The sequence below is a fragment of the Pogoniulus pusillus genome, chromosome 27 (genome assembly GCF_015220805.1).
Source record: "Pogoniulus pusillus isolate bPogPus1 chromosome 27, bPogPus1.pri, whole genome shotgun sequence".
Lineage (NCBI taxonomy): Eukaryota > Metazoa > Chordata > Aves > Piciformes > Lybiidae > Pogoniulus > Pogoniulus pusillus.
Genome location: NC_087290.1, coordinates 4,207,798 through 4,235,370, shown reverse-complemented (window position 1 = coordinate 4,235,370; position 27,573 = coordinate 4,207,798). Strand labels below are relative to the sequence as shown.

Below are 27,573 nucleotides of genomic sequence, written 5' to 3'. Positions count from 1 at the left end.
AGAGCAGCTGGAGCGAAGCATCCCACAGCAGGGTCCGACTGTGCACTGAAGGTGGGTGCGTGAGTGATGAACTGCAGATGTGATTTAGCGTCTAAGCCAGGAGCTAAACAGACAAAAAAGCAGCAGCTCCTTCTTTAGGCTGAACTAGCAGAGGCAGAACAGCAGTGCCTTAGGAAAACAGGAGTCTCCAGCACTCAGAATCACAGAAACATCTAGATTGGTAAAGCCCCTCAGGAGCACCAAGTCCAACCTAGAACCCTGCTCTACAAGAGTCACCTCAAACCAGAGCCCCAAGCACCACATCCATACCACACTTAAACACAGCCAGGCTGGGTGACTCCACCACCTCCCTGGGCAGCTCATTCCAGTCCCTGACCAATCTCTCCAGCAAAAACCTTTTTCCTAATGTCCAGTCTAAACCTCCCCAGCCTCAGCTTGAGGCCATTCCCCCTTGTTGTGTCTCCAGTGACCTGTGAGCAGAGCCCAGCAGCAGCATCTGCACAATGTCACTTTAGGTAGCTGTAGACAGCAATGAGGTCTGCCCTCAGCCTCCTGTTTCACACTACCCATCCCCAGCTCCCTCAGTCATAAGATTGATTCTCCAGGCCCTTCATAGCTTTGTTGCCCTCCTCTGGACCTGCTCCAGCACCTTCACATCTCTCTTGTATTGTGGTGCCCAAAACTGAACACTTCACCAAAGCCAAGTCCAAGGGGACAATCACCTCCCTGGTCCTGCTGGACACAGCATTTTTAATGCCAGCCAGGCTGCCAGTGGCCTGCTTGGCCAGCTGGGCACACTGCTGGCTCATATTCAGCTCCTCTCTATTACAGCCCCCAGATCCCTTTCTGCCAGGCAGCTCTCCAGCCACACTGCCCCAAGCCTGTAGCATTGCTTGGGGTTGTTGTGCCCCAAGTGCAGGAGCTGGCACTTGGCCTTGTTGAAACTCATCCCACTAATGCTGGCCCATTGGTCTGACCTATCCAAACCTCTCTGCAGAGCCTCTCTACCCTCATTCAAACCAACACTACAAAATGCAACTCTCCAACTGCAGCTTTCAGCCTGGAGAGTTCCTGTCTTGCAATAACAAAGGGCACAGAGCTCTGCACTGGCAGGCAGTTAAAAAGTCATGGCATCCAGCACCATGACTTTCAATGCCATGCAAGTGTCTTGACACCAACTCCTAGGTACCACTCTGGAGCATCTAGACCCCAAAGATGGTTCAACTCCCACCTCACTCAGAGCTCCCACCAGTGAGGTGAGTGTTGGGCTCTACTCCTTCAGCAACAAGCAATAGGACAAGAGGCAATTGCACCACGGGAGGGTTAGGTTGGATATTAGGATGAATTTCTTCCCTGCAAGAGTTGTTGTGCTCCAAGTGCAGGAGCTGGCATTTGGCCTTGTTGAAACTCATCCCATTAATGCTGGCCCATTGGTCTGACCTATCCAAATCCCTCTGCAGAGCCTCTCTACCCTCCTTCAAATCAACACTGCAAACTGCACTAGAGGAGGGTTAGGTTGGATATTAGGATGAATTTCTTCCCTGCAAGAGTGGTCAGGCATTGGCACAGGCTGCCCAGGGAGGTGGTGGAGTCACCACCTCTGGAGGGGATTCAGAAATGTGTAGATATGGCACTTTGGGCCATGGTTTAGTGTACATGGTGGTGCTGGGCTTGATGAGCTTAGAGAGCTTCAATGAGTCTATGACCTGTGCCAGGCAAAATGCACATCGCCCTGAGTGCCTCCACTCCTGACTTCAGCAGCCCTGGCTGAGAGAAGAAAATTCACATCTGAGCAGGGCCCAACAAAGAACATTTTCATCTGACAAATATGGCAGGGGAAGGAGAAAAACTGCTCCATGGGAGGCTGTAGCTGAGAAGTGTTTGCAAACTTAGCAGGTATAAACACCGCAGCCTGGTGAAGGGCAGCCATCTGCACAGATAAAAGTGGAAATCACTGTCAGCAGCACTTACACATTGATTTAGGAGACACAAGAAAGAGGCAAGTTTGCCAAAGCCAATTGAAATATTAAGAGGAAGATCTGTCATCCCCTTGGCTGGTTTCAATCAGAGCAGCCCCATCCTGGGCCTATTGCCTTTTATACTGCACGTTTCCAGCGGGTATAAATCAGCAGAGGCAATAAAGCCACCCAAACATCAACCAAAGATCTGGCCCAGGGGCTCCACAGGGGTTGGGAAGGTGGCCAGGACGTGCTGGGCAGTATGGTTAGGAGCAGCTCATTAATATAAACTCAGATGGCAACTCAGGCAGCTCTCAGTTACACCAAGTTGGGGAGGACAGCCCCTTGGGAAGAAACTCCAAGGGCATCCTCACTATAGCCAGGCTGAGACATCAACATCCTTTGCCATGAAGAGCTAAGTGCCACAAGGAGCTAAGTGCCACCTACAGAATCGTTCTCCAGCCAACACTACACTACTCAGGCAGCTCTCAGTTGCATCAAGTTGGAAAGAAACTCCAAGGGCATCCTCACTATAGCCAGGCTGAGACATCAACATCCTTTGCCATGAAGAGCTAAGTGCCACAAGGAGCTAAGTGCCACCTACAGAATCGTTCTCCAGCCAACACTACACTACTCAGGCAGCTCTCAGTTACACCAAGTTGGAAAGAAACTCCAAGGGCATCCTCACTATAGCCAGGCTGAGACATCAACATCCTTTGCCATGAAGAGCTAAGTGCCACAAGGAGCTAAGTGCCACCTACAGAATCGTTCTCCAGCCAACACTACACTACTCAGGCAGCTCTCAGTTACACCAAGTTGGAAAGAAACTCCAAGGGCATCCTCACTATAGCCAGGCTGAGACATCAATATCTTTTGCCATGAAGAGCCAAGTGCCACAAGGAGCTAAGTGCCACCTACAGAATCGTTCTCCAGCCAACACTACACTACTCAGGCAGCTCTCAGTTACACCAAGTTGGAAAGAAACTACAAGGGCATCCTCACTATAGCCAGGCTGAGACATCAATATCTTTTGCCATGAAGAGCCAAGTGCCACAAGGAGCTAAGTGCCACCTACAGAATCGTTCTCCAGCCAACACTACACTACTCAGGCAGCTCTCAGTTACACCAAGTTGGAAAGAAACTCCAAGGGCATCCTCACTATAGCCAGGCTGAGACATCAACATCCTTTGCCATGAAGAGCTAAGTGCCACAAGGAGCTAAGTGCCACCTACAGAATCGTTCTCCAGCCAACACTACACTACTCAGGCAGCTCTCAGTTACACCAAGTTGGGGAGGACAGCCCCTTGGAGAGAAACTCCAAGGGCATCCTCTCTATAGCCAGGCTGAGACATCAACATCCTTTGCCATGAAGAGCTAAGTGACACAAGGAGCTAAGTGCCACCTACAGAATCACTCTCCAGCCAACACTACAATTACAAGGCTCTTACTCAGCCATATGTTCTCACTACAGTCAATTAAACAAATATATATACATACACACATATATATATGTGTGTGTGTGCCTTAATTCTCCAACAAATGCCTTTTTTTTGCCTGACTGAGCCAGTAAAAGCTTTAACAGACTCTCTGAGAACAAACTAACCTCAAGACACAGGAAAGTGAGGAGGCAAAGGCAGGAGGTTTCTCTCGCGCTGCTCAGCACGTAGGGAGCCTTCCTCTTGCAGTGATTATGTAAATAAATCCTAATTGTCATTTTAGAGGATTTTTATTTGGGAGCCAGTTTCTTCAGCAGCACATTAGAAGCTGTAAACAAGGTTTTCCCTTCTTTCATTAGGCATATCTGTAATTTCCCAGCACTTGCCAATTAATGCCTTTCCTTCTCACAACGGTTGCCCTGGGCCACAAGGGGAATTTCACCTACCCGTGGTGGTGCCACCTTTGGTGTTGCTCTAGGAGAGAGACTTCCAGCTCTTTGGACATTGAGGGCATTTAAGGATGTTTTGGTGTTGGGGTGTGTTCAAAGAAAGGCAACAAAGGTGGCGAAGGGTCTGGAGAACAAGACTGGGGAGGAGCAATACACAGTTCACAGGATGTTAGGGGTTGGAAGGGACCCAAGGAGATCATCCAGTCCAACCCTCTGCCAGAGCAGGACAATACAATCTAACACAGATCACAGAGGAACACATCCAGACAGGCCTTGAAAGGCTCCAGAGAAGGAGATTCCACAGTCTCTTTGGGGAGCCTGTGCCAGTGCTCTGGGACCCTTACAGTAAAGAAGTTCCCCCTTGTGAACCTCTTTTGCTGCAACTTACACCCATTGCTCCTTGTCCTATCACAGGGTGCAGTTGAAGGAGCTGAGGTTGTTCAGCCTGGAGAAAAGGAGGCTGAGGGCAGATCTCACTGCTCCCTGGAAGGAGGTTGGAGCCAGGTTTGGGGTCAGTTGGTTCAACCAAGTAATAGCAACAAGAGGAAATGGGCTTCAAGTTGAACCAAGGGAAGTTTAGATTGGGTACTGGGAAAAAATTCTTCTCTGAAAGGGTTCTCAGGCATTGCAAAGACTTGCTCAGGGAGGTGGTGGAGTCTTCAGCCCTGCAGGGATTTAAGGGTCATGTAGATATGGTGCTGAGGGATGTGGTTTGCTTAAGAATGTTTGGTTAATGATTGGACTCAACATTCTGCAAGGTCTGTTCCAATCTAGGCAGGTCTGTGATTCTGTGACTGTTTTTGCAGCACCTGCACCAGCTTCCAGTCCCACCATAAAAGATTCAGGCAGCAATCAGTGCATGTTCACCCTCAATAACCACAGAACCATAGAATTGGTTTGGTTAGAAAGAACCTTCAAAACCATCAAGTCCAACCACCACCCAACTCCGCTGAGCCCAGTGCCAAACCACATCCCTCAGCACCACATCCCTGCGGCCCCCAAACACCTCCAGGGATGGAAAGATTCAACCACCTCTCTGGGGAGCCCTTTCTGGTGCTACATGCCCAGTACAAGACAATCTCACTGCTTTCTCCAAACCCTAACCAATTAAAAGCATTTAAAGCTAACACCAGCCCAAGTGGAGCTGGGGGAGAGCAAACACAGCAAGCAACGAGACCATGGGGCTGGACGATGCCAGCACCTGTCTGTCCTGGCCCTTTGGGCAACAAGAGCTCAGCTCCTGGCACTCCCTGAGCTCACCCACAGCTGGAGTAGCTTCAAGCCATAAATTCTGGTGCACTAAAGCATTTCTGAAATCACTTTCTGTGCCTTAGCTTCTACAACCATTAGTAAAAAATGACAATGCATCTCCCCTGAGGGCTGAAGTGCTTCAAATCAGCTCCCACCTGGGTTCCTGTAATGTGTTTTTGTACTGGGAGGGCACCCATCATATTCTAGAGTGAGAGATTCCAGATTAAATCCTGCCTCCTAAGTATATTTATATTATTTTTTCCCCCCAAATTGTAATATTATTCAACAGAAGCCCTGCAGAGCTTCTGGAATTCAGCAGCTCTCAGCCTGCCTCCAGTGTCAGCAACGCTCAAAACCGGACCAGAGAAGCTCCAGCACCAGAAGCCTGAACAAAGGTGCTCAGCCAAGCTTCAGGACTGCTCAGCACCCTGCAGACAGCATCCAGCTGACAAAACCAAGCCTGCACAAGGGCAGAAAACAGCAGAAAGGGGCACTGTAAGGGAGTTCACAAAGCAGAGCACTGCGTTTTGCAAAGAACCCTGTGCTGGAACACATCAAGAGCTTGATGGAAGTACGTAGGTGCCTGGTGAGTGCCTGGGAAGAAAAGGTTTGTCCTAACACAGCCAGGCTGATCCAAGCTCATTTTGCAATTAGCCAGAACGTCCACCTCAGAAACACAACGAGCTTAGAAACACAGTGCTTTCATCAAACTCAAACCAAACTGGTGCTGCTGGGATCCATCACACGAGGGGGATGCTCTTCCCGGGTGTTTGAGCAGCAGCAGCTGCTGGGTGCTGGCAGCTTTCTGTCTCTTCAACGTGTTAAATGCGCAGCCTTGAGCACTCACCTCCTCTGGGTGTGAGCAGGGAAGATGCCCTGGCTCTTGCCCCATTTCACAGAGCTGTACCATGAGCCTCTGAGCAGGCAGCCTAGCAGGGAGCTCTGCTCTCTGTCTCCCTGCCAGATGCATTTTCCACCCAGCAAAGCGAAGGCAGATTTCAAAGGCATAGTGGGAGCTCAGAGCAATGAAATCCCCTCGAAGAATGGCAGGAAAACATTGACATTTAACCAAAAAGCCCTGAAAGAACCCATAAACATGCGTCTGGAAATGTTACCATGGTGCCTTGCCAAGGTTTCAGTCTTGGAGCCAGGCCCACCAGCAGGTTAGATCCCCTGCAACGCCTGGCAGCAGCGCCGGCAGCAGCGCTCCTTCCCCTCGGCACAAGTGCGGTTGTGAGAGAGCTTCATAAGCGATTTGCCATCAGGGATCGAAAGAGAGAGAGGGAAAGGGAGAGAAGAGAAGAGGGGGAAAGGGAGAGGGGTGAAGAGAAGAGGGGGAAAGGGAGAGAAAAGAAGAGGGGGAAAGGGAGAGGGGTGAAGAGAAGAGAGGGAAAGAGAGAGAAAGGGAGAGGGGGAAAGGGAGAGAAGAGGAGAGGGGAAAAGGGAGAGAAGAGGAGAGGGGAAAAGGGAGAGAAGAGGGGAAAAGGGAGAGAAAAGAAGAGGGGGAAAGGGAGAGAAAAGAAGAGAGGGAAAGGGAGAGAAAAGAAGAGAGGGAAAGGGAGAGAAAAGGAGGAAAGGGGGAGAAAGGGAGAGGGGGAATGGGGGAGAAAGGGAGAGGGGGAAAGGGAGAAGGGGAGAGGGGCAAAGGGAGAGAAAGGGGGAGAAAGGGAGAGGGGGAAAGGGGGAGAAAGGGAAAGGGGGAAAGGGAGAGAAAGGGAGAGGGGGAAAGGGAGAGAAAGGGAGAGGGGGAAAGGGAGAGAAAGGGAGAGGGGGAAAGGGAGAGAAAGGGAGAGGGGGAAAGGGAGAGAAAGGGAGAGGGGGAAAGGGAGAGAAAGGGAGAGGGGGAAAGGGAGAGAAAGGGAGAGGGGGAAAGGGAGAGAAAGGGAGAGGGGAAAAGGGAGAGAAAGGGAGAGGGGAAAAGGGAGAGAAAAGGAGAGGGGCAAAGGGAGAGAAAGGGAGAGGGGCAAAGGGAGAGAAAGGGAGAGGGGCAAAGGGAGAGAAAGGGAGAGGGGCAAAGGGAGAGAAAGGGAGAGGGGCAAAGAGAGAGAAAGGGAGAGGGGCAAAGGGAGAGAAAGGGAGAGGGGCAAAGGGAGAGAAAGGGAGAGGGGCAAAGGGAGAGAAAGGGAGAGGGGCAAAGGGAGAGAAAGGGAGAGGGGCAAAGGGAGAGAAAAGAGGAGGGGGAAAGGGAGAGAAAAGAGGACAGGGAAAGGGAGAGAAAAGAGGAGGGGGAAAGGGAGAGAAAAGGAGGAAAAGGAGACAAAAGAAGAGGAGGAAAGGGGAAGAAAAGAGAGGGAGAGGGGAAGAAAAGAGAGGGAGAGGGGAAGAAAGAAGAGGGAGAGGGAAAGAAAGAGGGGAGGGAGGGGAGGGAGGGAAGAGGGCAGTTACAAGATGCTCACTTGCCTCCCCTGGCTCTGGTTTGCATGCCTCAGCACCTCTCGTGACTTGGGTTTCAAACAAGGCCTCCAGCAATCCGCATGGCTGCTGAACTGGAAGGTTTAGCTTAAGTATCACTCAACGAGATGGAATCAGGATCAATTGGTATTGATCCTGGATCTCCCTGGGGTGGTTACCAATTTGGAACAGATTTCTCACTAACCCTTCTCCTACGTGCAGCACAAAATGACACCCAGGAGCTGAGCCTGGGTTCACAGCCTCAGGCACATCACACACACAGCATCAGCTCATCATTTCCACTGCCTGGGTGTCAGGCCCTGCCAGTACCACGCATTTACCTCCTCTGTCCAGATGTAATTCGGTGGATCCTAGCTGCAGCCCAATGCTACAACACAGGTTCAGCTACCAGGTCCCTGTCCTGGGTGCTGACCAGACCCATGGGTGCCAAACAGGCTGGGTAAAAACGATGCAGGTGGAGAAATGTGGAAAGATGGTAAAATTGAAATCTATAGATACATAGAATCACAGAACCAGGCAGGGTTGGAAGGGAGCACAAGGAGCAGCCAGTGCCAAGCCCCCTGCCATGCCCAGGGACACCCTACCCTAGAGCAGGCTGCACACAGCCTCAGCCAGCCTGGCCTTAAACACCTCCAGCCATGGGGCCTCAACCACCTCCCTGGGCAACTGTCATGGAGGGTAGCAGAAGCCCTTAGCAGGCCTCCCTGTTGTGAAGGTTATAGTGTCTCACATTAATGCCAAGAGCATCGCAAAACCAAAACAGTCCTTCAGCCCCATGAGAAAGTCTCTCCCTGGTCGAGATAAAAGGCAAACAGTGGCCACTGTTTGGGCTAGGGGGAAGGGCAGTTCTCATGCCCGCTCCACACCTGGTGTGGGCTGAGCTTGGGGTGCTCTTAGAAACTGTTTGGTAAGAATTCTCCAATTGTATGGATTGATGATAACTTTGTGCCAGTCTGTAAGAATAACGTAGAGTAGCCTGGGCTGGAGGGTTACACCTCTTTGAACATTATCACAGTATCCCAGTATCATTAGGGTTGGAAGAGACCTCACAGATCATCAAGTCCAACCCTTTAGCACAGAGCTCAAGGCCAGACCATGGCACCAAGTGCCACGTCCAGTCCTGCCTTGAACAGCTCCAGGGACGGCGACTCCACCACCTCCCCGGGCAGCCCATTCCAGTGTCCAATGACTCTCTCAGGGAAGAACTTTCTCCTCACCTCCAGCCTAAATCTCCCCTGGTGCAGCCTGAGGCTGTGTCCTCTCGTTCTGGTGCTGGCCACCTGAGAGAAGAGAGCAACCTCCTCCTGGCCACAACCTCCCCTCAGGTAGTTGTAGACAGCAATAAGGTCTCCCCTGAGCCTCCTCTTCTCCAGGCTAACCAATCCCAGCTCCCTCAGCCTCTCCTCGTAGGGCTGTGCTCAAGGCCTCTCCCCAGCCTCGTTGCCCTTCTCTAGACACGCTCAAGCATCTCAATGTCCCTCCTAAACTGGGGGGCCCAGAACTGAACACAGCACTCAAGGTGTGGTCTAACCAGTGCAGAGTACAGGGGCAGAATGACCTCCCTGCTCCTGCTGACCACACCATTCCTGATGCAGGCCAGGATGCCACTGGCTCTCTTGGCCACCTGGGCACACTGCTGGCTCATGTTCAGGCAGGTATCAATCAGCACCCCCAGATCCCTCTCTATCTGGCTGCTCTCAGCCACTCTGACCCCAGACTGTATCTCTGCATGGGGTTGTTGTGGCCAAAGTGCAGCACCAGCACTTGGAGCTATTGAATACCACCCCATTGGACTCTGCCCATCTGTGCAGGCGGTCAAGGTCCTGCTGCAGAGCCCTTCTGCCCTCCAACCCAGCCACATCTGCCCCCAGCTTAGTGTCATCTGCACACTTGCTGATGCCTGACTCCATGCCCTCATCCAGATCATCTATGAAGATGTTAAAGAGGATGGGGCCCAGCACTGATCCCTGAGGGACACCACTAGTGACAGCTGCCAGCTGGATGTGGCACCATCCACCACCACTCTCCGGGTCTGGCCCTCCAGCCAGTTCCTAACCCAGCACAGAGTGTTGCCATTCAAGCCATGGGCTGACAGCTTAGCCAGCAGTTTGCTGTGGGGGACACTGTCAAAGGCCTTGCTGAAGTCCAGACAGACCACATCCACAGGCCTCCCCACATCCACCAAGCAGTCACCTGATCATAGAAGGAGATCAGGTTAGAAAGGCAGGATCTGCCCTTCCTAAACCCATGCTGGCTGGACCTGAGATCTTTGCCATCCCTCAGGTGCGCTCTTATCACCCCCAAGATAAGCTGCTCCATCAGTTTCCCTGGCACTGAGTGTGCCTGCCTGGATCGGGGCTTGCTTGCTTGAGCTTGCTGGTACCTGCTCCTACCTGCTCGCTCGCCTGCCTGCCTGCTGCCTCGCTCCTGCCGCGGTGACCTCTCGCTCCTGATCGGCCCCGCCCGACGAGGGACCCGCAGAGGCCTGAAGCTGCTTGGGCCCGATCCTGACCAACAAAGGGACACCACCCAAACCTCGAGTCCTGCTGACCTGAACCGCTGAACAGTGAGTAAACCAAAGAAAGAACTCCTCACCTAAAGACTGAGTAACTTTAAAGACTCAAAACAGCTCTAAAGAAATCACAGACTCTCCTTTAGCTGCTATTTTCTGAACTGTTATTCTACGACTTCAAACCCCAAAGAACTCAGGTGGGGGATTTAGTTCGGGAGGGGATCTCTGTGTTTGAGCAATAAACCACTTGAAATCCACGAGTGAGCCATCGTGTATTTTCCCCACAACCTCCCAAACTACCTTCCGTGACAGCAACCCAGTCCAGCCTCTCACCACTCTCATCACCAACAGCTTCCTCCTCACCTCCAGCCTCACTCTCCCCACCTCCAGCTTTGCTTCATTCCCCCCACTCCTGCCACTCTCTGAGAGCCTCAAAAGTCCCTCCTCAGCTTTTTTGTAGCCCCCTTCAGATCCTGGCAGACCACAAGAAGGTCCCCTGGGAGCCTCCTCTGCTCCAGCCTGCACAGCCCCAACTCTTTCAGTCTGTGTTCACAGCAGAGCTGCTGCAGCCTCTCAGCATCCTCCTGGCCCTGCTCTGGACACACAGAATGGACATCACAGAATGGGCTGGGTTGGAAAAGATCTTAAAGATTCTCCAGTTCCAACCTCCTGCCATGGGCAGGGACACCTTCCATGAGTCCAGGTTGCTCAAGGTCCCATCCAGCCTGGCCTTGAACACCTCCAGGGAGGAGGCATCCACAACCTCCCTGGGCAACATATTCCAGTGTCTACCCACCCTCACTGCAAAGAATTTCTTCCTAATCTCCAGTGTAAATCTGCCCTCCTCAAGCTTCAGTCCATTCCCTCTCCTCCTACCAGTACAAGGCGCTGTAAGAAGTCCTATTTTCTCCCACAAACCTGGCTGAGGCTGAGCAGAAAGTTCAGGCTGATAGCATGAAGAAACATACCCACATGGGTGGCCAAGCACATGTGCTTGGTACAACAATGCAAGCTTCATTTTCTTAGGAAACCAGGCTCAAATAAGCACAAGAACAGACAGAAAATCCACAAAGCAATCAGATGGTAGGGAAAGAGGAGCAGGAGCTGTAAAGTCCCCCAGCTTGCTCTAAAGCCCTTTAAAGATTCATCAAATGCAGTGAGGGTGTTAAAGATGCTTCTCCCTGGGCAGAGCAGCATTTATAACATCTAAGGCAAGTAAGAGCAGTGGCTGCTGAAAGAAAGACCTCATTTTCCCCCAAGCTGAACAATTGCCATTATCTTTTCAGGTAGCCTGGGGAACAGCTAGCTGGATCCAAAGGGAAGAGCAAAGCAAACAGATCCCTGAGCATCATCTGAGACATTCCTGGGGGACTTCATCCTCGATCCTCTGAGCAGGATGCATCAGTCAGAGACTCATAGGATAAAGCAGGTTGGAAGAGAGCTCCAAGCTCAGCCAGCCCAACCTAGCACCCAGCCCTGGCCAAACAACCAGACCATGGCACTAAGTGCCCCAGCCAGGCTTGGCTTCAACACCTCCAGACACACAGACTCCAGCACCTCCCTGGGCAGCCCATTCCAATGCCAATCACTATCTCTGACAGGAACTGCCTCCTAATATCCAGCATGAACCTGCTCTAGTGCAGCTTGAGACTGTGTCCCCTTCTTCTGGTGCTGTTTGCCTGGCAGCAGAGCCCAACCCCACCTGGCTACAGCCTCCCTGTAGGCAGCTGCAGACAGCAATGAGCTCTGCCCTGAGCCTCCTCTTCTGCAGGCTGCACACCCTCAGCTCCCTCAGCCTCTCCTCACAGGGTTTGTGTTCCATGCCCCTCACCAGCTTCATCACCCTTCTCTGGACACCTTCCAGCACCTCAACATCTCTCTTGAATTGAGGGGCCCAGAACTGGACACAGCACTCCAGGTGTGGCCTGGCCAGTGTTGGGTACTGGTTAGCCTGTGCTCTGTGGCATGAGAGCTTCTAAGCTGGACTAAATCCCCACATCTGTTTGTAGCCAGTACAGTTCTGAGAAGCCAACTCCATCATCCTGTTGCAGACACTTGGCTTGGGCACAATCCTCCTGCTCGGAAGAGCACTAAGTCACTTTGTCCTTTATCACCTGCCCTCACCACTGCTGACAACAGCTTTCAAGATTACTACTTTCTAATCTATTTTGTGCAACAACCTTGGCACCTCCAATGCAAGCTGTGCCCAAGCTACCAAAGCAATGTCTGAAGGGCTCAAAGAGTCTCATTGGGTGTCACTAGGAGAAGCTCAGAGGACACAGAGAAGGGGGAGCACACCGAGAGCTCCGCAGCGAGGTGTGAGGATTTAAGCCGCTGCAATAAAATGCAGGAGTCTCCTTTAATCAGTCTCAACTTGGATGCAGAAAGAGACAGAGGAATGAAAGCCTGCTCAGGCAGATGGCTTTTGCTGTAGCTACAAAAAAAAAATAATCAATATATAAGTGGGTCTTGGAAGGGTGCCTTGGGATTAAGAAAAATAAGGTCTGGTGCGCAGGGATCCTTGAAAGAAAGCTCTAAGATAGATCCTCCCGGGGAGGAAGAAAGTCTTGGAGGGAGGTTGTTGTTTGACTATTGCTACCAAGAAAGCCACATCCCCCAAAACACAGGAGAAGGCACATTTGGGCTAGATATAAACACATCTACTGCAGGAAGACTATGGGAAGAGCCTCCCTGCTCCCAGGCCACCGCTGCAGCCTGCACAGAGCAGCAAACACACTGGGCTGGTTTGGGAGGCCAGTTTTACTCAGACTCTAGGGCAAAGCCATTGGGCTGCAAGTGCAAAAGAGAAGCCTCTGAAAGGGTTTTCTCTCTTAGTTTGCTAACAGGAGTGCTTCCACTTGGAGAGCAGGGCTGCAAACCACCGTGGCAAGGGTTTGAAAGGACCTCTATAGGTCTTAGAATCAAGCAGGGTTGGAAGGGACCACAAGGATCATGTAGTTGCAACTCCCCTGCCATGGGCAGGGACACCCTACCCTAGATCATCGAGGCCAACTCCCCCTGCCAAAACCAAGGCTCAACCCAGCATTTACACAGATGATACTTTCAGCAGTTTCCACAGAATGACAGAATGTTGAGGGCTGGAAGGGACCTCCAAAGCTCAGCCAGTCCAACCCCCCCTACCAGAGCAGGATCACCTAGAGCAGATCACACAGGAATGCATTCAGACAGGTTTTGGACATCTCCAGAGAGGGAGACTCCACAACCTCCCTGGGCAGCCTGTGCCAGTCTTCTGGCATCCTCATAGGGAAAAAATTCCTCCTCATGTTTACATGGAACTTCCTATGCCTCAAACTAATCTATCCAAGACTGATTTCATACCTTTTACAGGGATGTATGGACTGCAAACATGAGACTTGGGTCCACAGGGCACACACACTTGAGATTCATGATGCATTTGCTAGTGGTGAGGTACAGACTAAAACTGGCTCCTGGAAATCACTTTCAGCTCTAGCTCTCCATATCTACCTCTCCTCATCCTCATCATACCACACATGGCATTCATGGCTTTTGATCATCTATTGGCATAAACCTAAGGATGCATTCCCCTGTTTCAGGCAATGACTAAGAAAATCATAGAATCAGGCAGGGTTGGAAGGGAGCACAAGGAGCAGCCAGTTCCACCCCCCCTGCCATGCCCAGGGACACCCTACCCTAGAGCAGGCTGCACACAGCCTCAGCCAGCCTGGCCTCAAACACCTCCAGCCATGGGGCCTCAACCACCTCCCTGGGCAACCCATTCCAGCCTCTCACCACTCTCATCACCAACAACTTCCTCCTCACCTCCAGCCTCCAGCTTTGTTCCATTCCCCCCAGGCCTATCACTACCTGACAGCCTAAAGAGTCCCTCCCCAGCTTTCTTGTAGGTCCCTTCAGATATTGAAAGGCCACAGTAAGGTCCCCTTGCTGCTAGACACTGGCTTAAGATTCCAGCAATAAAATTCCCCCTGGTGATCAGTGGGTAAAAAGACTTTAGAAACCTAAGACCAACTTGTCAGCATGTAAGGATGTTACTGGAAGGGAAAAAACCCAAACCAATCCTCTGAAAGGATTTGGGAGAGACTGAAAGAGTTGGGGCTGTGCAGGCTGGAGCAGAGGAGGCTCCCAGGTGACCTTCTTGTGGCCTTCCAGCATCTGAAGGGGGCTACAAAATAGCTGGGGAGGGACTTTTGAGGCTGTGAGGGAGTGGCAGGAGTGGGGGAATGGAGCAAAAGTGGAGGTGGGGAGAGTGAGGCTGGAGGTGAGGAGGAAGTTGTTGGTGATGAGAGTGGTGAGAGGCTGGACTGGGTTGCCCAGGGAGGTGGTTGAGGCCCCATGGCTGAAGGTGTTTGATGCCAGGCTGGCTGAGGCTGTGTGCAGCCTGCTCTAGGGTAGGGTGTCCCTGGGCATGGCAGGGGGGTTGGAACTGGCTGCTCCTTGTGCTCCCTTCCAGCCCTGAGTGGTCCTCTGAAAGGCAGAAAACAAGGTGTGAGTGACAAGCCTAACAGATGTAGTGCCACAGAGGAGCTTTGTGAGCAACAGACAGGCGGGTTTGAGGACTACAGAGTGACAGGAGCTTGAGATGGTTTGGTGCTGGCAATTTTCATCACCTTCTCCAGCACATTTGAAATGAAAAAAAGAAGAGGAAGGTTGCTGGAGAAGCTATCACACTGCTAAACAACTGGCACCTCACAGCTGCCTTTGAGTTCTGCGTGGCTCAGAAAGGGAGAGCTGCAGGTGCCAGGTCAAGCAGGCAGAAACAAATCCACATCTCCTGCTGAAAGCTGAATGTGTGGGGACACAGTGGGACAGTTCCAAATCAGAGCTGCTGGGTGTTCATTTTTAACTCTGGCCTAGGCTGAACCTCAGTTTAAACTACCAGGAGGAGAGGACTGCATAAGCCTGAGAGCTCTGCACCTCCAGAGTGAGCACATCACACACTAAGGGGCTAAAGACCTTTTCCATCCCCAGACAGGTTTCAACCTGTGTAATTAAAGGACTACCACAACCAATTCACCTGCATTCCATCCATGCACCTCAGCTCCTCTTAGCCTTCAGACTCATCCTCACCTTTAGCAGCCAGCAATCTCATGTTTTTTTTCCTGCCCTCTCCCACTTTCTGCCACCCAAATGCCTTTCTGCCACCCATATCCCTTTCTGCCACCCAAATGCCTTTCTGCCACCCATATCCCTTTCTGCCACCCATATCCCTTTCTGCCACCCAAATGCCTTTCTGCCACCCAAATGCCTTTCTGCCACCTAAATTCTTTTCTGCCACCCAAATGCCTTTCTCCCACCTATATCCCTTTCTGCCACCCATATCCCTTTCTGCCACCCAAATGCCTTTCTCCCACCTATATCCCTTTCTGCCACCCATATCCCTTTCTGCCACCCAAATCCCTTTCTGCCACCCAAATCCCTTTCTCCCACCTAAATCCCTTTCTGCCACCCAAATGCCTTTCTGCCACCCAAATCCCTTTCTGCCACCCAAATCCCTTTCTGCCACCCAAATGCCTTTCTGCCACCTATATCCCTTTCTGCCACCCAAATGCCTTTCTCCCACCCATATCCCTTTCCACCACCTAAATCCCTTTCTCCCACCCAAATGCCTTTCTCCCACCTATATCCCTTTCTGCCACCTATATCCCTTTCTGCCACCCAAATACCTTTCTCCCACCTATATCCTTTTCTGCCACCCAAATGCTTTTCTGCCACCCATATCCCTTTCTGCCACCCAAATCCCTTTCTCCCACCTATATCCCTTTCTGCCACTCAAATCCCTTTCTGCCACCCAAATCCCCTTCTCCCACCTATATCCCTTTCTGCCACCCATATCCCTTTCTGCCACCTATATCCCTTTCTGCCATCCAAATGCCTTTCTGCCATCCAAATGCCTTTCTGCCACTGCTGCTCCCAGGCTCTGGCTGCAGGAGATGAATTTCACCAGGGTTAGTCAAAATTTCCATCTTCTCATAAACCAGATGGTTTTGAAAGCTTCTGAGCTGATCTTAAGGAGCAAAAGAAAAACCAACATAACATAAAAAACCCCTAACCTAATGAAAATATCTGAAGTTGTTGGCAGAGAGAGCGATTGGCATTGGAATGGGCTGCCCAGGGAGGTGCTGTCCCTGGAGGTGTTGAAGCCAAGCCTGGCTGGGGCACTCAGTGCCATGATCTGATTGCTTGGCCAGGGCTGGGTCCTAGGTTGGGCTGGCTGAGTTTGGAGGCCTCTTCCAACCTGCTTGATTCTATGATCTTGTCCAAGCCCCCTGCAGTCTGCAGGGATGCTTCCAACTAGATCAGGCTGTCCAGAGCCACACTGAATCTGCTCTTGAATATCTCTAGGAATGGGACCCCAACCACATCCCTGGGCAACCTGTTCCAATATTTTACCACTTTCATAGTGCAGAACTTCCTCCTGATGTCCAACTTAAATCTCCCCTACTCCAGTTGCAAACCATTGCCCCTTGTCCTACCACTACAAGCTGCCAAGAAAACTCTGAAGACAAAATAAGAGTTTATAAGAGGAAAAAAACCACAGACTGCTATAAACTCTGAAATCTCAAGGCAAAGGCCTCCTGGGGGGGAAGCTGAAGGCTATAAACATGTCAATTGGAGATTAAGGAATAGTTCTTAATGGCAATGGTGATTAACTGTTGGAACAAACTGCCAGTAGGAGTGACACCTTGCTGCCTCCCGGGCATGATGAGATGCCTTGCTGCAAGGCATGCTTCAGCCAAGCACAAGCTGCCCAGCTCAGTACTAGAGGCAAGGGGGTGAAATCCAATGGCCTGGGAAGTTTTCTTGTGCAGATTAGAATCATAGAATCAAGCAGGTTGGAAGATACCTCCAAGATCATCCAGGCCAACCTAGCACCCAGCCCTGGCCAAGCAACCAGACCATGGCACTAAGTGCCGCAGCCAGGCTTGGCTGCAACATCTCCAGCCACACAGACTCCACCACCTCCCTGGGCAGCCCATTCCAATGCCAATCACTCTCTCTGACAACAACTTCCTCCTAACCTCCTCTGCCACAGCTTGAGGCTGTGTCCCCTTCTTCTGTTGCTGCTTGCCTGGCAGCAGAGCCCAACCCCACCTGGCTACAGCCTCCCTGCAGGCAGCTGCAGGCAGCAATGAGCTCTGCCCTGAGCCTCCTCTGCTGCAGGCTGCACACCCCCAGCTCCCTCAGCCTCTCCTCACAGGGCTGTGCTCCAGGCCCCTCCCCAGCCTTGCTGCCCTTCTCCAAACACCTTCCAGCACCTCAACATCTCTCTTGAATTGAGCAGCCCAGAACTGGACACAGCACTCAAGGGGTGGCCTGAGCAGTGCTGAGCACAGGGGAAGAACAACCTCTGTACTCAAAGGGGTGAAATCCAATGGGTTGTGATGTTTTCCTACCCAGATTAGAGGCTGTGGCTCTCCTCCTGGGCTGCAAACCCGAGCTGTCTATGAACACAGCCTGCAGGGCTGAGCAGCACCAGTGCTGAGATGAGAACATGTGGAGCTGTTCCAACCTCAGACCTGCCATCATCATCCGAGACCTGCCAGATCCCTCGGCACTGTTCCTGGCACCTGCTTCAATTTCCCCCTCCTCAACTACCACTGCAGAGGGGAGCAATGACCACCCTATGCCTACCCCAAGCACTCCCTGCCAGCATGCAGAGTGGACTCCTCCTGCAGCCCAGAGAGGAATCAGCTAGAAACAGGGGTATGGAGAAAGTCAAGAGCGAGCACGTTCAGCTGAGCACACACCACAGGTCAGCGGGGCAAGAGGAGCTTTGTGCCATCACCCACACCTGCTCAGACCATCACAGCAGTCCCCTGAGCTGTTCAAATAAAAAATGAGCAGACTTCTCTTTTTTTTTTCCCCTGCAGTACTTAGCTCATTTGGCTTTCCAAGTGGAAGGACAGGGGAAGATAAAGCAGGACTAACCGCTGGCACAGGGGAGGACGAGCTCCTTGTTGGCAGCAAGTGAAAAAATATCACAGAGCTTTTAGCTGAGGTGAAGAGAATGTCAAAGCAGGGAGGAAATGTCACTCGTGCAGCTTTACCCTTTGGCAATGCACTTCTGACAGACACAGGGAAGAGCAGAATGGTTCAGGTTGGAAGGGACCTTACAAACGGCAGAGACTCGTTCCGCTAGCCCAGGCTGCTCAAAGCCTCACCTAGAGTGGTCCTAAACACTTCCAGGGATGAGGCATCCACAACTTCTCTGAGCAACCTATTCAAATGTCTCACCACCTTCAGAGTAAACATCTCCTCCCTAATGCCCAATCTAAATCTACCCTGCTCTACTGTCAAACTATTGCCACCTGTCCTATCACCACAGGCCCTTAATAGAAGTCTCTCTCCAGCTCTCCTGGACACCCTTCAGGTACTGGAAGGCTGCTCTAAGGTCTCCCCAGACCTTTGTCTTCTCCAGACTGAACAATCTCAACCCTCTCAACCTGCCAGATAATCACAGAATTAACCAGGTTGGAAAAGACCTCCAAGATCATTGAGTCCACCCTATCACCTAACACCTTCTAATTAACTAACCCACCGCACTAAGTGCCTCATCCAGCCTCCTCTCAAGCACCTCCAGGGATGGGGACTCCACCACCTCCCTGGGCAGCCCATTCCAATGCCAATCACTCTCTCTGACAACAACTTCCTAACAACATCCAGCCTAGATCTGCTCTAGTGCAGCTTGAGACTGTGTCCCCTTCTTCTCTTGCTGCTTACCTGGCAGCAGAGCCCAACCTCACCTGGCTACAGCCTCCCTGCAGGCAGCTGCAGACAGCAATGAGCTCTGCCCTGAGCCTCCTCTGCTGCAGGCTGCACACCCCCAGCTCCCTCAGCCTCTCCTCACAGGGCTGTGCTCCAGGCCCCTCCCCAGCCTTGCTGCCCTTCTCCAAACACCTTCCAGCACCTCAACATCTCTCTTGAATGGAGGAGCTCAGAACTGGACACAGCACTCAAGGGGTGGCTTAATAATGAGCATGAAAATGATAAGAAGTCATAGAATCAAAGAATGGTTTAGGTTGGAAGTGACCTCAAGGATCAGCCTGTTCCAACCCCCTGCCACAGGCAGGGACACCTCCCACTAGGACAGGTTGCTCAAGGCCTCATCCAACCTGGCCTTGAACAGCTTCAGGGAGGTTGTGGAGCACGGAATCACCCAATGTGATCAAAGATCACATTGGGTGATTCCGTGCTCCACAACCTTCCTGGGCAACCTGTGCCAGTGTCTCACCACCCTCAACCTGTGCCAGCCTCTCACCACCCTCACTGCAAACAACTTCTTCCTAACATCCACTTTCAATCTCCTCTTTGCCAGTTCAAACCCATTACCCTATCTCCTGTCATTACAAGACCTTGCCAATAGTCTCTCCCCAGCCTTCCTGTAAGTCCCCTTCAGATCCTGGAAGGTCACTATAAGGTCTCCTCAAAGCCTCCTCTTCTCCAGGCTGCAGAGCTCCAGCTCTTGTAGCCTGTCCTCATAGCAGAGCTGCTGCAGCCCTCTGAGCATCTTCCTGGCCCTCATTCTAACATTTTGGAGCCTTTGTACACAGCCCTCAGAGGAGAGGTGCTCCAGCCTTGTGGCCCTTCTCTGGACACATTCCCCTGCTCCATTTAACTCTCTTCTCCTTCACTCATAACTACTGAGCATTTTGCTATTCTGCCCCTGTGCTCAGCACTGCTTAGGCCACCCCTTGAGTGCTGTGTCCAGTTCTGGGCTGGTCAATTGCAGAGAGATGTTGAGGTGCTGGAAGGTGTTTGGAGAAGGGCAGCAAGGCTGGGGAGGGGCCTGGAGCACAGCCCTGTGAGGAGAGGCTGAGGGAGCTGGGGGTGTGCAGCCTGCAGCAGAGGAGGCTCAGGGCAGAGCTCATTGCTGTCTGCAGCTGCCTGCAGGGAGGCTGTAGCCAGGTGGGGTTGGGCTCTGCTGCCAGGCAAGCAGCAACAGAAGAAGAGGACACATCCTCAAGTTGTGCTGGGGGAAGTATAGGCTGGATGCTAGGAGGAAGTTGTTGGCAGAGAGAGTGATTGGCATTGGAATGGGCTGCCCAGGGAGGTGGTGGAGTCCCCATCCCTGGAGGTGTTCAAGCAAAGCCTGGCTGAGGCACTTAGTGCCATGGTTTAGTTGACTGAATAGGGCTGAGTGCTAGGTTGGGCTGGCTGAGCTTGGAGCTCTCTTCCAACCTGCTTGATTCTATGATTCTATGACAGTTTTCTGAGCACACCTCTGTTCTCATGCCCTGTTGCCTTCCTAGGCATCCATCAGCCACACAGACACTAGTAGCAGCCATCCCTGGCACCCCCAGCACATCCTCATTGAAGAAAACAATATACAATGGATTATTCACACCAGAGCCAGTGCGTCACAGATGAGTAACTACCAACACCAAAGCTGTCAGTAATGACAATTCCTACAGCAGCTCTAACAAAGCAAATCCACTCTAAACAGCTCATTGGTTGAGTCTGGTGTGTTAATGAGATGCCAAATCGTTTCAGGGTTGGGGTTTCCTTTCCTCATGAACAGGACAATTAATCCCTCCCACCAAAGGCGACTCGTGCCAAGCCTCGTCTTTAAAGGAGGCTTTTGGACATCTGGTGAGGGTTAGCTTCTAAAAGCAATAGCTGATGGCTTCCACAGAGCCATCCATGAGCCAGAAGGTGATTAGAGAGGTGAAGGCAACCGTAACACAGGCATCATTTTCATATCAATCGAGGTGAATCACACTGTAAGATCCAAAGCAAGATACACTCCAAGCACTTGCCCACTGCAGACATTCAGGGCTCTTAGGTTCTTCTTCATGCACAGGCTACAAAGAAGGGGCAGACTTAGAAAAGAATCCCTTAAAAAAACCCCAAACAACTCTTGCTGGGAGAAAGTCAACCAGCCCAAACAGACCTGCCTCAAGAAGAAGTTTCCAGAGCCACCAGGCTGGTTATTATTTGCTCCTAAGCCAGAAGCAAGCTGTGGTAAGAGAAGGTTCAGGGATTGTTGGGCTTATAGAACCACTTCATGTAGGGAACTGGAAGTATCAGCTGCTTTTGGATGCCCAGGACATGTAGCACGACTGCAGAAGGTGGCCAAAGCATCCATGGAACAGTGCAGAAGGTGACCAGGCCATCCATGGAACAGTGCATTGTCCACCCAGAGCAGCTGCTTAACACCAACCAGCCTGATCTGGGGTAGGGTGTCCCTGCCCATGGCAGGGGGGTTGGAACTGCATGATCCTTGTGGTTCCTTTCAACCCTGACTGATTCTATGACCAACCACTACTGCTGCATACACAGAGACCCTCAAAGGTTGTCTTGTCCAGCCTCCCTGCAGGCAGCAGGGACACCTCCAAACAGATCAGGCTGCACTTCCAGCTGGATCAAACCTGCAGTGTCCTCTCTACAGGCACAGCAGTCACCAGGAATGGACCTTCCCCAAGGGTAAGCTCTGATGCTGTCAAGTCAGAGGTGTCCTGTGACAGGCCAAGGACCAGTGGGCAAGTAAATATAAGGAAAGAAATCTTCACCTTGAAGGAGGCAGAGCACTGGAACAGGCTGCCCAGTGAGGCTATGGTCTCCATCCCTGGAGGCACTCAAACTCCACCTTGGCTGCGTTCCTGTTTGATTCACTCTGGGTGAGCCTGCCTTAGCAGGGGATGGCACCAGATGATCTTCAGAGGACCCTTCTAACCCCTAACATTCTGTGTGTGAGTCTATGCTGAAGAACTCTCCAGCCTCAGCAGGAGCTGAGCATGTGTTGGAGCACCTCATCATCCAAGATCTTAATTGCCAAGGAATCAGATCCTGCCTTGAGGAAGTCTGTGCTTCTTCCTTTGCAAGCTACTGGTCTTTGGGAGATTAGAGCCAAGCTCTTCCAAGTAACCAAAACCGACCACTTCTTGCTGGAGAACAGCATTTAGCTCTTTGGGGTGGCAGAAATGACAGCATCCTCGTTTGGATTTCACTACTTAGTGGAAGGAAATGCAGAAGAGAAATCTGATGCTGGCTGTAGTTTCCAGCCACCAGCCCTCTGTAAACAAGCTAGACCCAGAGAGGTTTGCGTGTTGCTGCTTGAAACATAAGGCGAAGCAGCGAGGCTGAGTAATTGAAAACAGTTAGGGGGACTTTGTTTTCTTGTTTTCCCTGGGATTTGCTCTTGGGCTGGCTGCTCTCAACCTCAGTACCTGGCAGAGATGATCGACTGTTTGGAATCGCATTTGCATAGCAGTTGATGAGCCGGCAGCTCTCCCTGGGGAAATCGTTGCCCTGGCAGAGGTCAACAACCAGCAGAAGAAAAAGGGGAGGGGGGTGGGGGGGGGGTAAGGACATTTTTTCTTAAAGTGCCATTTTTAGAAGGGGTCAGAGCAGAGTGTCTAAGATCGAGGATGAATACATAAACAGCCTCCAGGAAGGTCCTCCAAGCCTGTAAGAAGCTTGCCGATTAGCAGCGCAAACATCTTTGGCTCTTCCAACACGTGGCCGTGGGGCACATTTCCTTCAGGGGGCCACCTCGGGCACGGGTGGCAATGGCAAAACTCCAGTTACCCTTCGCTGGGACAGGCTGCCAGCAGCAGGAGTGCTCACCTAAGCCGAGGGGCTGCTCACTTAGCTGTTTGTCTGAGGCTCTGCAGGAGGCTCAGGGGTGACCTTATTGCTGTCTACAACTACCTGAGGGGTGGTTGTGGCCAGGAGGAGGTTGCTCTCTTCTCTCAGGTGGCCAGCACCAGAACAAGAGGACACAGCCTCAGGCTGTGCCAGGGGAGATTTAGGCTGGAGGTGAGGAGAAAGTTCTTCCCTGAGAGAGTCATTGGGCACTGGAATGGGCTGCCCGGGGAGGTGGTGGAGTCGCCGTCCCTGGGGCTGTTCAAGGCAGGACTGGACGTGGCACTTGGTGCCATGGTCTGGCCTTGAGCTCTGTGGTAAAGGGTTGGACTGGATGATCTGTGAGGTCTCTTCCAACCCTGATGATACTGTGATACTGTGACTGAGTAACCCTCAAAGCAGAGCGTGGTCCCTATGGGCCTGCAAACAGAGGGGAATGAAGAGGACCTCATTAAAGCGCTGCAGGCACAACTGTAATGAACTTCAGTGAGGCTCTGCCCTTCTGACCTCTCTGGAGAGTCAGGTCCTGGGTGATAAGCAGGTACAAACACAAAGAGAATTTGGGTTAGGAAGGAACTGAGCCAAACTGGAATGCATGCAGGATACCGGTGCCGGCCGTCCCCGCACCTCAACGAGCTTCCAGCTCCTCAGGCTTGCCCACGTTACTGTTTAACTGCCAGCATCAAGGATCAAACCATCCCAAGGAAACTATTTGCACACAAACACTCTTTCTGTGCACATATGCCCACCTTGCTGTCACCTGTGCCACCCCAAGCAAGCCTCCTCAGGGACATTAAGCCATCTCAGGCAAGCCCACAAGCTGCTGATGCCCTATCTCCAAGGCAAAGCAGCCAGATTCTGACCCTGCCTGCATGTAGCAATATCCAAGACCCTCCTGCAGACAGCACGGGGAAGAACTTCAACAAACACACAAGACAATGATGGACATAATGGAGGGCAAAGGAAAGGGACAGCTCAGAGACCCCCAACCCAGCACCTCCACCAAGCTCTCACCAGCAGTGCTGGGTGTTCTGAGACAAACACAGCAGCTGCCCATGCCTCAGCACCCCACTTTTCATTGCCCAAGTGCTGGGAGGTACTCGTGGAAGCTGCTGAGATGCTAGCACGGTGGGGTATGACTACAGGCAGCAAACAGCATGGATCCAAACCCTCCATCTGGGTTAAATGGCTTGCTAATGTGTGAGGAGGGGAGGTATATGCTGCCTGGAAGCTTCAGCTCCGAGCAGACCCAAGGACAACATGCAGTGCAGATGTTTAAGGTTTGCTTTTATCACGCTGTAAAAACGTATATCCAATTATGCCCAGGAAGCCTCCACAAGCAGATATTAAGTTCCAGGAATGAGAGAGCAGTTTTAGAACCACCCACTGAATTTCTATACATTTCTTCCCCCCCACCCCCTCCTCCTCCCTCCACGTCCTGCCCAAAGACTTCAGGTTCAACAGACTAAATCTGCGCTGTGGCTTCAATTACCGCTGCTTCATGGCTTTATTCTGAGGAGCAGTTTTAGTGCTTCTTATCAAAGTAGACTGTGTTTAATTAGAAGCAGACCTGAGACCCACTCTCTTTCCAGTGCCCTCTGCTCATGATAGCCCAAGTACTATTGCATAATAGGCAGCATTTACTCTAGTTTCCAGCTCACACTTTTTAACACCAGCCACATTCTCAGGTTGAGAAACACCAAGCAAATCCTACCCAGTCTTGCAAAGCTTCTCCACACTCAGTTCCCCCCACCCCCAGGTTAAGAACCAAGCTAACAGAGATACCTTTAGCTGCAAGGCTGTATAAAACTGGCTCAAACTGACTTGCTATTGTTTACAGGACTCATAAAACCCCCCCAATCATTTCAGCTTACCTTAGCAAGCCACCCAGCTAAAATGAATGCTCCCAGACCCATTCGACACTCCCAATATACCCTGACAGGGCTCTGCTTGCTTTGGTTTCCATCTCCTGATAGATTGCCTGCCATATTTCATGCCAAATCAATAAAGTCCTATGTGCACAAATCCACTGAGATGCTGTTTGCTGCTATTCCTTAACACCAGTAGTTTCTCAGTGGGCATTTTTGCTCAGCTGATGATAACTCTGGAAGATAAAACATGCACAAGTGCCATCATCTCACTGCCAGTCAAGCCATGATTTGGGGTTTTTTTGCCTCGAAATGAGGTCTTTTGAAAGAAACAATAAAATGAGAAGACTTGCATTGCATTGTAACTTACAGGGGCAGGTTTTCTGGAGGCTGTGTGAGATGCATGGGACCAGCCATTTAAAAACGTACCGAGCTTGGGCTGTGATTCAGGCTGTGGAAGGAAAGCCTGGAGCAAGTGGCCACAAAAACAATGTTGTTTGTATCTCCATCTGGATTGATAGAGGTAGCCATAGATCGTGATGTGGTGGGAATAAGCTGCATCAGCAATAATCCTCAAGCACATTATGATTGGACAAAAAAACTGCATGATAATGAAGTCAGGGAGAGTGTGAGTATGGAGAGAGGAGGTACGACCCTGGCTCCCCATGCAGCTGAGGCAGGAAAGGAAGGAGATCTTGATTAAATTAGCATTTGTGCAAACTAGTTCTCCTTAAATGAAATACTGAGCTGGGTTTGGTTTTTTTCTCCCCCTTAGGCAAGCCAAGTCCTGCTTCAGGGTTCAGTAGCAGGGAGCTGCTTGCAAAGTGCTTTTGTTCACTGACGAAACAAACCAGTTTGCAGGATCGAGCCCCGGCCTGATCCTCCCCCCACCGAAAAGTTAAAGGAAGGTGTTATGGGAAGCAGATGGGGTCTGTAGGCTCCCGAAGAGCAAAGGAGATGAGGTGAGCTCCTGCAGGAGCAGGCAGACCCCTGCGGTCCCTACACTACCTGGAAGTTTCACCTGGTGCAGGGTTTGGCATGGGTCCACCAAACCTCTCCATCCCTCACCACCCGACCGGGATTCTGCCCAGAGATATGGAAACTGCCTCGGTGGAGCCAGAGCAGAGGATTTATCTATCTACAGGTGCAGTGCAGAGAGCCTTTATCTACAGGTACAGTGCACACCCGGAAGAGACAGCTCAGCACCCACCAAGACTCCCCGAACTGCAAAGGCAAAGCCTCCCCTCTCAAACCCTTCCCAGACGTGAACAGTTGGACAGCCACTCATGCATGCTGGTGGGGAAAGGACTGGTGCAAAGACCCCAAAAGAAGCCAGCTGGAGGAACGTTCCTCCTTACCAAAAAAAACCCCAAACAACTAGAAAAGAACCAAATTGCAATTAAAATATGGCATTGGGAGCTCTTACCTGGTGAAATTTGTATTCCCAGCTACCAGCACACCTACAGCACCAGGCTCTCATGGGGCATCGCGCGAGGGTGCAACGGCAGATTGGTGCAGGTCATGGAAGTTTACAGCCAGAAGCCAAAAAAAAACCAATCAGAAACCAACCCAAAACAAAGCCCCAAAAGCCACAACATGACCCAAATGATATCCCTGCAACGGTTGTCTCGTTACAAACAAGATGAGATGAAGGAGGGGTTTTTTTACTTGCTCTGAGGCATCATATGGAGCTTAATCACAGGCAGTTACGTATATGGTTCTTTTGGCCTTCAATCAAGTGTGTCATTTCGGTGGCAGCTGCCTACGTGATGCAAGCAACCTGGGTGATCCAGTCCTTTGCCAATCACAGCCTGGTGCAGCTATTTTACTGCCGAACAATGGGGACAGTCGATTTCCCAGGCAATGAGGAGCTCCTCTCGTAGTCCAGCAAGCAGATCGGGCGAGTCAGGATCACACACAGACAGACACACACACCTCTTCTCCAGCGGAGTTACAGGCAGCCACAGCCCGGCCAGACCTCAGCGAGTCGCTCCCACAGCTGATCTCATCCCGCTATTATTTCCCGGAGGAGCCCATCCGTATCCCCACGACTTCCAAGACGCTCCGGGAGGCACCGAGAGCCAAGAGCAGCTCGCAAGGCGCCCGGCGAACCAGCGCGGCACAGCGCGGAGTGTGCTAAGGGGGATGCAGCTGCTACGTGGGGAACAGGGGGAAACTTGGTGGGTGGAAAAGGTCTGAGCTGCTGGTGAGTAACAGGAGGAGCAGCTCACAGGCAGGACAGCAGCAAGGCAGGGGCAGCTCAGCCTTCCTTAGTGCATCCCTTCTGCTGCTCCGTGGGTAAATCGGGAGGCAACCACTGCTAGCGGTGTGTTAAACGTGGTGGCTGAAATGCTAGCTGAGATAAAGCAAGGCTGGGCTCGATACGTTAAAGCTCCTAGCAGGCATCTGGGTGACAGGCAGGACTCTCTCTTCGAGTGTCTTTTGGGTGCCCGGCGGTGGCATCAGGGCGTTGTTTGGGGGGCAAATTCCTCCGCCGCGCAGATGGGTTGGTTTCGGCAGAGTGATTAAGACCCATCTATTGAAACAGATGGGGGCTGCCTCCTCTGCTCTGGGATCTTCATCCTCATCTAACTCCAGGAGAGCAGGACACCGCATAGAGACCGACCACTTATTACATCATCCATGAGGAGAGGGCCCAGAAATTAAGAAAAAGACTTTTGGGGCAGGGAAATTGATGTTCCACCACTCCAGGGCAACTTGATGCCCCTTTTCCACGAACACACTCACGGAGCCAAACCGCACAAAGCCAAAAAGGGAGGAGGGGAGGAGGGGAACCACCTCACTGGTGAACAAAGCACACCTGCGAGGGTCAGGGGAATCAAGTCATGGGGACGAGCATCCCCAACCCGCACATCTTCCTCTCCACCCAGCATCCCTGGACCTCGCTACACCCCCACGGGGGACACCACTCCGTCTAGGCAAGGTGTAAGGGCTGGACCTGCTCCTTCTGCGGTCAACAGGTCGGTTCCCCGCGGAGCACCAGCTGCTCCCCAGCGGCGGATGGAGAAGGGGACGGACACACACACCTGCGATCGAGCGGCCAGCTCCCAGCAAAACCCTCCCCCCACACCTCTCCTTCTC

General features: G+C 51.8%; 1 protein-coding gene across 2 annotated transcripts in view; it reads right to left on the bottom strand.

Moving 5' to 3' along the window:
- The window catches only part of CALN1 (calneuron 1), a 174,422-nt gene that overhangs the window by 146,716 nt on the left and 133 nt on the right, over positions 1–27,573 (bottom strand). The window contains exon 1 of one of the 2 annotated variants that reach the window (XM_064166630.1): positions 25,898–27,235. The exons of the other annotated variant lie outside the window; for it this stretch is intronic. The gene's annotated coding sequence lies outside the window, so the exon portion shown is untranslated. Of the gene's footprint in view, positions 1–25,897; positions 27,236–27,573 lie in introns of those variants that run through there. 2 annotated transcript variants of the gene reach the window in all.